The sequence below is a fragment of the Phocoena sinus genome, chromosome 11 (genome assembly GCF_008692025.1).
Source record: "Phocoena sinus isolate mPhoSin1 chromosome 11, mPhoSin1.pri, whole genome shotgun sequence".
In the NCBI taxonomy this organism is placed as follows: Eukaryota; Metazoa; Chordata; class Mammalia; order Artiodactyla; family Phocoenidae; genus Phocoena; species Phocoena sinus.
The window spans coordinates 101,560,589-101,571,925 of record NC_045773.1 but is presented as its reverse complement, the minus strand read 5'-3'; the positions used below and the strand labels follow the sequence as shown (position 1 = coordinate 101,571,925).

At 46.1% G+C, this 11,337-nt stretch overlaps 1 long non-coding RNA gene across 1 annotated transcript in view; it reads right to left on the bottom strand.

Annotated features, from left to right (window-relative positions):
- Positions 1-6,081: 6,081 nt before the first annotated feature.
- The window catches only part of LOC116761559, a 67,594-nt gene continuing 62,338 nt past the window's right edge, over positions 6,082-11,337 (bottom strand). Inside the window, exon 3 of the long non-coding RNA XR_004352048.1 lies at positions 6,082-6,634. This is a non-coding gene — a long non-coding RNA (uncharacterized LOC116761559). The remainder of the gene's footprint in view (positions 6,635-11,337) is intronic.

Sequence of the window (11,337 nt, the reverse complement as noted above, 5' to 3'; positions counted from 1 at the left end):
GCCTAGTTCGTCGTGCAACTCAACACTGGATGCGTGTCTGGCTTGTTCTTTACAGGACTCGTGTAGCTCACCCCCTGGGCTGGGACTGTGAACCCCGTTGTCCCTCTGTGGGCAGAATACGGAGGAAGAGACGTGTCAGGGCATGGAAGCAGGACACGCTGCCCCATCCCACGTTTCCCACAGCCCCGGACGCAGCGTGCGTTAGCCACAAACCTGCCCACGTGGTCAGCAGGACGGGACAGTTTCTTCGATTTGGGAAAGGAACTGAGTCCAGACCGAATGAGGAAACTCATGCCTCTTTTGTGTATCAGTTTCCCAACTGATGAATGGGGTCTGCAAAGTCTACATATTTTTTAATCACATGACCCTTGTGTAGACAGAAGGAACATACTAGAAGAATCTGGAATGGTTTTAGTGCTACGAGAATCCCGGTCTCAAACTGAGCAATAAAAATGATTTTTCAGTTTATTGGAAGCTTCCCTCCTCATGTATACATCATTATTTAACAGGGTAATGAACGTGACTTTGATTGTTTCTTTTTTTTTTTTTTTTTTTTTAATTTTATCTGATTCTGTTTCTAATTGAAGCTGTGGGCAAAACCTGCTTTTTCCACCCCGAGGGTCTGAGGCCCAGCTGGTCCAAAGCATAAGGGAATGTTGTCGCCTTCGTTGGGGTCTGGATGTTGTATTCTGTGCACTGCAGATTTCCTTAGCTTTCCTCGTGAGGCATAATTATTTCCAGACAAGATGCTGGTTCAGATGATGGCCACGTCCCTGATGTGGCTTTTGCATTTTGCAAGCAGTGAACACAGAGCTTTCCTCTCTCCGAGCCTTCTGTGCATCTGGTGATGTGGCAAAGAAAGAAGTTGTAATTTTCAGCTATGATAAAGCGTTTCCAGGACAAAGCCACTTCTTGTTCAAATTCCAAACCCACATGCATAGAAACTATAATTTTCTGTGTGGATGGCAACTCTCTTCTGCAAACAGAGTAAGAGCCATTGCGCCAAAGGCTTCTGCTTTCGAAATATCCCTGCGTCCACAAGCCCATCGTCCATGTGGTGAGCCCGGCAGGGGGGTGCAGGACACGGCAACACGGCAGAATATGGGCTTCCCATCTGGACACACTGCAGGGCTGTGGCACCAGCTCTGTTCCCCACTGTCTGCAGAGCTGACGGCAGGGGTCCAGGGGGCTGCCTGTACCCTGGGGGACCCCGGGGAAGCCGCTGTCTCTGCTGGGGACCACAGAGGTGCGTGGAGCACTGAGGAACTTGTGTGTGCTTGGGCTTTCCTTGGGGGTTTGGTTTTAAATAGAAATACAAATTCAAGAGACTTCTTGCTTTAAAAACAAGAATAGAGGTTATTTATATTGCCACGTCAGTATTTCTAATGTACTTTAAGGTAAAAGAAAATTCCATAAACATGGAGAATTACAGCTACCAGACCCTAAAGAATCGTGCGCAGCTGTTTCCACGTCTTCCAGAGTGAAAGGAATTCCAGTGTCATGATGTCACTGCGTCGTGGCCAGATCTTTCTGAGGATGCGGCCACTCAGATGGACACACATCCTGGTCAGACCATTTCCTCTGTGTCCCAAAGGCAAGTAGGAGGACGAGCCACGGCAGCTTCAGCAAAAGCTGTGCCCGACCCAGGACTGGGAGTACATGCACACTCACACACAGACACACACTCACACACACACACACACAACACACCGATATGCACACTCACACACACACGTACATGCACAGACACACACACATAGGTGCGCGCGCACACACATAACACACAGACACACACACATGTACACGCACACACACACAGATATGCACACTCACACACACAGGCGCGCACACACACACGCTCACACACGCATAACCCAGACACAGGCACGCACACTCACACACACATGTACACGCAGACACACACACGCACACACATGACCACTTCTGCAGCACCGTCCGGCCCAGCCTGCCTCACTGAGGGCGCTGAGCCCCATCCTCGTCCCTCGCAGCCCCTCGTGTGCTCAGCGCCTGACCTCTCACTCTCCCCACCGTTTGCCTCTGGTCACTGTTTTCTTCCCGGTTCCCTGGCTGCGCCCTCACTCCTCCCTCCCCCCGGGGGTCCCAGGACCTCGGCTCAGAGACGCGCACACAGCCACCCTGCTGGCTCCTGTGTCCCCCCGTCATCTCAGGAACCTGCGGCCCCGGCCCCGGCTCTCTGCAGCTCCAGCCCAGCCAGTACATACCTCACAGACCTTCCCCACGTCCCGCTCCTCTGCCTGCCTCAAGGTCACTCAGGGTCACTCAGATTTGCTTTCTCCTTCCTCATTGTCACTGTCTGCCACACACACCCTGGTCTCCCCATTGGCCTGACTCCAAACTGTGGTCACAGTCACACCAAGCCTTGGAGAGAGAGAGAGCCCCGTCCAGCATCATCTAAATGCCTGTACATTATGGCTGCAGCAAACATGCAAAAGATGAAAAGAAGCTAGAATTCAGCCAGAAGTAACATTGTGAAGTCCATTCACGTGGGGTAGAGAAATGGCAGGAAGGAGATGACATACAACTGAATGTAGGGGACAAGTGGGTAAACCAAGCTGTTCGCAAGACATGGACATGGCAAGTACAGAACCAGACACAGCAAGTACAGAATCAGACACAGTAAGTACGGAACCAGCACAGCAAGTACAGAACCAGACACAGCAAGTACGGAACCAGCACAGCGAGTACAGAACCAGACACAGTAAGTACGGAACCAGACACAATAAGTACAGAACCAGACACAGTAAGTACAGAACCAGCACAGCAAGTACAGAACCAGACACAGCAAGTACGGAACCAGCACAGCGAGTACAGAACCAGACACAGCAAGTATGGAACCAGGTGCAGCTTGGCCGTCAAGAAGACTCTCCCTGGACGTCCTACCCCTGGCCCACACTTCCTAACTAATTCTCCTGCACATCATGTGACCTCAGCCAGTGGTAAGGGGTCTCCAGAATTCACTTGGGAATTCAACCCCAAATTTATTTGGAATGATATCATCATTTCCTTAGTGGGCACGTGACATTTAGTCTTGAAAAGATACAGAATTAAGTGTAAAAATGATGACGATAAATCAAACCTATCTTTGAAATATTGGGGTTAAGAAAAAGTCTGTGAATATTTGGTTTTTTTCCGATTTGTTATGTTTCAGAGAATTTTGTGCTGGAGTGCCAGGTCAATCCTGAAATTCTAATTTAAAGCGTGCAGTTAAATAGTTGTCTCAGATTCTCATTTTATGTTCACATTTTAAGAAAATGTAAAATTCATCATGTGTTCAGATTTTGTTTGTTATTTTTCCAGGGATAATTACTTAAGTGCTTGGCACGATTTGCTTGTTAATCAGATAATTAAGAAAATCAAATTATCATATTTGCAAATGCTGTTTAAATGTTTTTGGTTTTCTTAATAGGACCAAAGATTAATCAGAGGCCCTCTGTTAAAAATTATTACGTATTACTAGGTTCACTGTTGAAAATAAGATTTGCAGGTTGAATGGCACATACAAATGTCATGAAGGGACACTGCCATTGTGTTAATAAAACACTTAAAATATTCGCCAGTTTTTATTGTAAGTGTATTTCTTTTTTTTTATATAAAGCCTCTTGTGATTTCTTTTTAAATTAATTAATTAATTATGGCTGTGTTGGGTCTTCGTTTCTGTGCGAGGGCTTTTCTCTAGTTGCGGCAAGCGGGGGCCACTCTTCATCGCGGTGCGCGGGCCCCTCACTGTCGCGGCCTCTCTTGTTGCGGAGCACAGGCTCCAGACGCGCAGGCTCAGTAGTTGTGGCTCACGGGCCTAGTTGCTCCGTGGCATGTGGGATCTTCCCAGACCAGGGCTCGAACTCGTGTCCCCTGCATTGGCAGGCGGACTCCCAACCACTGTGCCACCAGGGAAGCCCGTAAGTGTATTTCTTATGAGGCACTTGGGCAAGGATCACCTTTTCTTCCACTGCAAAGATTATTTCAGCCATTAATGAGCACATGTTCACAAGAGGGACAACTGAGTCTAGTCTGAGCTCAAGGGATGTCGCTGGTCACCTGCAGACTCGGGTCACTCAGCCTCTCTGAGCCTCAGTCTCTTCATCTGCAAAATGGTGTAATAGCCATTACATCGTGTGGCTGATTGTAAGGGTAGAATGAGAGCAGGTGGGTGAAGAGAGCCCCTTACCAGGGACCCCCATAGCAGGCACCCATCCGTGTCCCATTTAGGAGGACTACAATGAAAGTAAGCCTAGCAACATTTACCTGGACCACTGCTTTCTTGGATTTCACTGGAAATTTATGTTGTAAGGGAAACTTCCAGAGTGACCCTGTTAGAATGGAAGCAATGTATCACACGTCGGCTTGAAACCCTGTAAGGGCTCCATCTCCAAGCCGAGACCAGGACGGTGGCCCCCTACCCGCGCCCTCCTCAGGCCGCTTCCATCCCCCCTCTGACCTCACCAGCCCGCCTGCGCTGCCACCAGCCCTGCCCGGGTGAGCACCGTTCCCCGGCCTGGGAGTGTTTCCTGCAGGTTCCGTGTGACCCATTCCCTCCCACTTTCAGGCTTCTGTTCAAAGGTCGCCTGAGCCCCCTTAAAACTGCACCAGACCCCCTCCCCCTCCAGGTGCCCCACTGCCTTGCTTTCTTTTTCTCCAAAGCCCCCATCACCACTTAATAAAACACCTACGTTGTGACTCATTTGTTCATCCACATTCCCCCACTAAGATGTCCACAAAAGCAGAGATTTTGTGCATCTTGTTCACAGCTGTGTCCCTGACACCTAGGAAGGTGCCTGGCTCCTGGAAACAGCAAAGGACATGAAGCAAGAGGGGCCGGGACTGGGGCAAGGTGGCTTAGTCCGGATTCTGAGACTCACCTGTTCGGTGACGTTATACAAGTCACTTGACCTCCTGACTCTTCATTTCCTCCTGTCCGCGGTGGGACAGTAATCTATCTGCGGGACCCCTCACAGGGTGCCACAGGGTTACTCGGGGTGTAAGGGCGCATGGACTGTAAGGCAGGGCAGAAACGTGACAGATTATTTTCATCAGCTGGTGACATTTCAGAAGATTGCCCACAGGCGCACTGTTTTAAATGTTTTCGGGCTGGGAATTGTTTCCCCTTTTATGGAGATTTCTACACCAAATAGGACACACAATGCTCGGCCCTGTCACACGACGTGGGGAAGGATGGTCACTGCAAATTTTCTCAAAACTAGTGAAAACTGGGTTCAACCTGAAGAATCTGGAGATTCGTCAAGAGGCCGGGTTAGCATCTGGGGAATTTGTCTCATTGTTCTGTGAGATGCCTGGTCAACGTTCTTGCGGGGGAGTTTGAAAGATCGTTTGAAGGGAAGAAACTTGATGAAGCTCATTCTCTCTGACAATGGAACAATTGTATAGGCGCACCCCTTGTGTCCACAGGGATGGTATGAAAGTTTAAGGCAAAGAAGGAGGATTTTCCTCATTGTTTATACTGGGTCGTTCAGTCTGCATTTTAAAAACTCCTCTCATGTAATTCAGAGACCAAGACTCTTTCTCTTGTAAATTGACACTTTTGCACGGAAAAAGCCCAGGCATGTTTGCAGTGACAGGGTCAGTGTGACAGGTCACCTCAGCGGCAGTACAGACTAAGGACAACGGTCCCACTAGCTAAGGCCACAGGTTCCAATACAGCAAGTTACTCAAAGCAGACACCCTGTCACCACCCAAACACCTGTGCGTGAGCTAACCCGGGCCGGTTCTGGGCCAGGTTCCTGGGGACACGAGAGTGTCTGAAATCTTCTAGAGCAGGTGGGGGGTGGTGCCTGAAACCAGATACGGACACAGCAGTGTCATCCTAATTGTCCTGCAGCGATTTAAGGACAGACTGTTGGTGGATGGGAACTGAGAACGAGAGGTGAGCGCCACCTTGTGGACAGACCCGAGGCTCCTCCTGGCACCCACCTTGCACCCCTTCCCAGCCCGCGTCTCTGCCAAACTCACCAACCTTCGCCATCATCTGATTCGAGCGCATCGGAGCGTATATTTGACAACATTCTTTCAATTTGTTCAAAAGAATAATCATTTAAAAGCAAATAACTCTAATTTCGCCTGCGGGGGCCCCCCAGGTACTGTGTGCCTACCCGCTCTCCAGGGAGGTCACACTGGGACACTCCCCCCGGTCCTGGGTCGTGCCGACCGTCCCCCACGTCAATCTCACACCATTTGGTTTCATGCAAGGAGCGCTGATTACATATAAATGCCACGTAGGCCCCCGAGATGCCCAGTGAACAGGGCTGGCCTCTGGCTCTGAGTCGGGAGAACAGATGTGTTAAGTGATAAGTGCTGGGACTGTGTACAAAGAGCAACAAGTATGAAAGGGCTGGAGAGAGCAGAGGGGAGGGCCTGGGGCCAATGTCAACGGCCCCCGGGATCCACCTCGCTCCGTGCCGCTGTCCAGACGCCCCCGAGTTCCAGCTGGAGCTGCAGCTGTGGCCACGTCGACGAAGCTGGTCCCCAGGGCCTCTGCCCTGCCTGGCTGGGCTGGCCTGGGTGTGGACACATTTCTTTTCCTCTTAGTTCATCCAAGGCAAGGTTGGAATTTTCCAGTAGAAGTGTTTACTAGGCAACTCTAGGGAAAAACAAAAACATGAAGTACTAGCTTGCTGAGTGGAGATGCCTCATCCCGACGGGACAGACACCTAAACTCCCGCAAAGGCGCGCCTGACTAGAGCGCACGAGCCTCAGGGCACAAGCCCCTGGGCCTCTCCAGGCTGCGAGGCCAGCAAGGCAGAACGTGGCTCGCGCGGCTGGGCTCTGCAGCACATTCCAGAAGCTGCTTCCTAAACTCTGCTCTGGGATGGGCTCATGGCATCACGTCCCCAGCCTCCACTGCAGCCCCCTCCATCCTGGCCCTGGAAAATGGAAGCCCTTTCCTCCTCCCCTCCCCCCTCCCCCCTTCTTCTTTAAGACTAATGAACATTTACATAAAGTAAAAATATGAATTCACTGATCATAAGCGTTTGGGTACGGAACATGGAGGATGCATAAACAAGTGTGATTTCATAGTCATGAGAATAAATAATACACAAAAATATAATGTACATTTGCTGCAAAAAATGAATTCCAATTATTCAAGTATTAAATTGTAAAATGTAAAAAAAAAGAAAGACTAATGAACATTTGAGTTACCTCTGAGCTTGGCAAAGATTTATTTTGGTTACTCTGGAATAAAATCTGCCATCTAACTTACTGCATTTCTCAATTTCACCTTGAGATGAGATTAAATGCCTCCCTTTTCTAGAGAGTTCATTGGGACAAGTACGTTTAATCTGGGCAAACTGGAAATACTGCGAAACAAGGCTGAATCTAGAAGTTAATCTTGAGATTGTATTCACTTAGCAGAAACAGAGGCCAGATCTGGAAGTGGATTCTCCATGTAATGACTAATCCGCCAGCCATATAGACAAGGGTTCCCAGTCTTGGTCCTGGACAAGGCCTGAGTCTGAATCTCAGCCCTGCTGTTTGCTGTTTACTCTCCAGAGCAAGACCTTCACCACGCTGAGCCTTGGCTTCCTTCTCTGTGAAACCGCAGAGAGTGAGATAGAAATGCAGCACCCGGCATAGCAGGTGCTCAGAAAAAGGCAACACATCCTCAGAGGTGCTGTTCTCTGAGCCCCACCAGCTTCTAGGCACCTGACAGGCCACTTGACAAGTTCTCATTTACACCTCAGAACACTCCCATGAGGCTGTCACTTACACTCCACATTTTACACCTAAAGAGATTGGGTTTTGAAAAAGATGAACTTTCTTGAGGGCACGTTTCCAAGCAGCAGAGCTGGGCCTCAAACCCTAGTTTGTTAATTGCCAAAGCCTTTAAATGACTTTTTTTTTTTTAAGGCAAAACATATAAAGAGAAAAGTACTCAAATCATGAGTCCATCTCAGTGGATCTCCACCAAGTAAACACACTGTGTAACCAGCAGCAGATCAAGAAATAGACCATTACCTCCGCCCAGAGGCCCCTTGCTGAGTCAGCACCTCTAGCTGGAGAAGCACCTCTGCCTCCAGACCACCTCCCCGGTTTCTGGCTCCTGGCTTCGATGTCCTCTTAGCTCCCTGATGTCTTTTTTTTTTTCTTTCTTTCTTTGAATTTTTAAATTTAATTTATTTTTTATACAGCAGGTTCTTATTAGTTATCCATTTTATACACATCAGTGTATACGTGTCAATCCCAATCTCCCAGTTCATCCCATCACCATCACCACCACCACCACCACCACCGCCGCTTTCCCCCCTTGGTGTCCATACGTTTGTTCTCTACGTCTGTGTCTCTATTTCTGCCTTGCAAACCAGTTCATCTGTACCATTTTTATAGATTCTACCTATATACATTAACATACGATATTTGTTCTTCTCTTTCTGACTTACTTCACTCTGTATGACAAACTCTAGGTCCATCCACGTCTCTACAGATGACCCAATTTCGTTCTTTTTTATGGCTGAGTAATATTCCATTGTATATATGTACCACATCTTCTTTAACCATTCATCTGTCGATGGGCATTTACGTCGCTTCCATGACCTGGCTATTGTAAATAGTGCTGCAATGAACATTGGGGTGCATGTGTTTTTTTCAGTTATGGTTTTCTCTGGGTATATGCTCAGTAGTGGGATTGCTGGGTTGTACGGTAATTCTATTTTTAGTTTTTTAAGGAACCTCCATACTGTTCTCCATAGTGGCTGTATCAATTTACATTCCCACCAGCAGTGCAAGAGGGTTCCCTTTTCTCCACACCCTCTCCAGCATTTATTGTTTGTGGATTTTCTGATGATGCCCATTCTAACTGGTGTGAGGTGATACCTCATTATAGTTTTGATTTGCATTTCTCTAATAATTAGTGATGTTGAGCATCCTTTCATGTGCCTCTTGGCCATCTGTACGTCTTCTTTGGAGAAATGTCTATTTAGGTCTTCTGCCCATTTTTGGATTGGGTTGTTTGTTTCCTTGGTACTGAGCGGCATGAGTTGCTTGTATATTTAGGAGATTAATCCTTTGTCAGTTGCTTCATTTGCAAGTATTTTCTCCCATTCTGAGGGTTGTCTTTTCGTCTTGTTTATGGTTTCCTTTGCTGTGCAAAAGCTTTTAAGTTTCATTAGGTCCCATTTGTTTATTTTTGTTTTTATTTCCATTTCTCTAGGAGGTGGGTCAAAAAGGATCTTGCTGTGATTTATGTCATAGAGTGTTTTGCTTATGTTTTCCTCTAAGAGTTTTATAGTCTCTGGTCTTACATTTAGGTCTTTAATCCATTTTGAGTTTATTTTTATGTATGGTGTTAGGGAATGTTCTAATTTCATTCTTTTACATGTAGCTGTCCAGTTTTCCCAGCACCACTTATTGAAGAGACTGTGTTTTCTCCACTGTATATCCTTGCCTCCTTTGTCATAGATTAGTTGACCATATGTGCATGGGTTTATCTCTGGGCTTTCTATCCTGTTCCATTGATCTATGTTTCTGTTTTTGTGCCAGTACCATATTGTCTTGGTTACTGTAGCTTTGTAGTATAGTCTGAAGTCAGGGAGCCTGATTCCTCCAGCTCCATTTTTTCCCCTCAAGACCGCTTTGGCTATTCTGGGTCTTTTGTGTCTCCATACAAATTTTAAGGTTTTTTGTTCTAGTTCTGTGGAAAATGACATTGGTAATTTGATAGGGATTGCACTGAATCTGTAGATTGCTTTGGGTAGTATAGTCACTTTCACAATATTGATTCTTCCAGTCCAAGAACATGGTATATCTCTCCATTGTGTCATCTTTGATTTCTTTCATCAGTGTCTTAAAGTTTTCTGAGTACAGGTCTTTTACCTCCTTAGGTAGGTTCATTCCTAGGTATTTTAGTCTTTTTGTTGCAATGGTGAATGCGATTATTTCCTTAATTTCTTTTTCTGATCTTTCATTGTTAGCGTATAGGAATGCAAGAGATTTCTGTGCATAATTTTGTATCCTGCAACTTTACCAAATTCATTGATTAGCTCTAGGAGTTTTCTGGTGGCATCTTTAGGATTCTCTATGTATAGGGTCATGTCATCTGCAAACAGTGACAGTTTTACTTCTTCTTTTCCAATTTGTATTCCTTTTATTTCTTGTTCTTCTCTGACTGCCGTGGCTAGGACTTCCAAAACTATGTTGAATAATAGTGGCGAGAGTGGACATCCTTGTCTTGTTCCTAATCTTAGAGGAAATGCTTTCAGTTTTTCACCATTGAGAGCTACAGGCTAAAAGATACCAGGGGAATGCAATTAGGAAAACCCAGACCTACAGGACAAATAATTTGGTTTCTTCAACAAATACAAAGGGTGGGGAGAGAAAGGGAGAAATTAGAGATTAGATTAAAAGAGACTTAAGCGGCATGTCAGTCAATTACAGTGATTTGACCTTCTTTGGATCCTGATTTGAAAGAACTATAAAAAAATATGAGACAATCTGAAAAATATTTTAAATGAATGGATATTTGATGATGCTAAGTAATTGTTAATTATTTTAGGGGTGGTATTGTTATAATGGTTATTTTTTTAAAGAATTTTACTATTTTAGAGGGCCATAGTGAAGTGCTTATAGACAAAATGTGATAGCTGAGATTTGCTTCAAAATAATCCACAGGGAGTGTATACATGTAAAAAGGTTGGGTATGTGTTGATAATTGGGTTTTTTTTTTTTTGAGTTGATAATTGTTAAGCCGGGTGCTGAATACATGAAGATTTATTATACTATTTTTCTTCTCAATATTTATGAAAATTTTATGAAATTTTCGGTAATAAATTGTATCTCCCCCAATTTTTATCTCTAGGATAATTACTGTATATATTCCACCCAGTAAATATTTTACTTAGTGCAAACCTGTATCAGTGATGTACGTAGGCCTAGCCAACCTGTCTGGACTCAGTTTCCAATCCTGGGTCAGTGATTTACCGGCTCCTGCTGGGGCAGGTGTGGCGAAGGTCCACAAAACAAGCAATTTCAATTCAGTACTCCATTAAGCATGAAAGATGTGTAACAAGTATCTTACCACCCAGTTTATAGGCAAGAGACAAGAGGTGTGCGTACATGTAAGTGGGGATATTCACCCACATTACATCAAGAATACCAAGCGGGGGCCACCTCCGTCACTCGGGGGTGACACACACCCTCTGCATCATAACCAAGTCGCGAGAAGCTCTTCTGAGCACATCGGGCATCTTCCCTGTCATACTCCCCCTCACGGTCTAGTTAATTCTGAAAGCAGGCTTGTTTTAGGTTAAAGTTCACTGCAGATTGACTAGAAAATGATTCCTCCAGCTG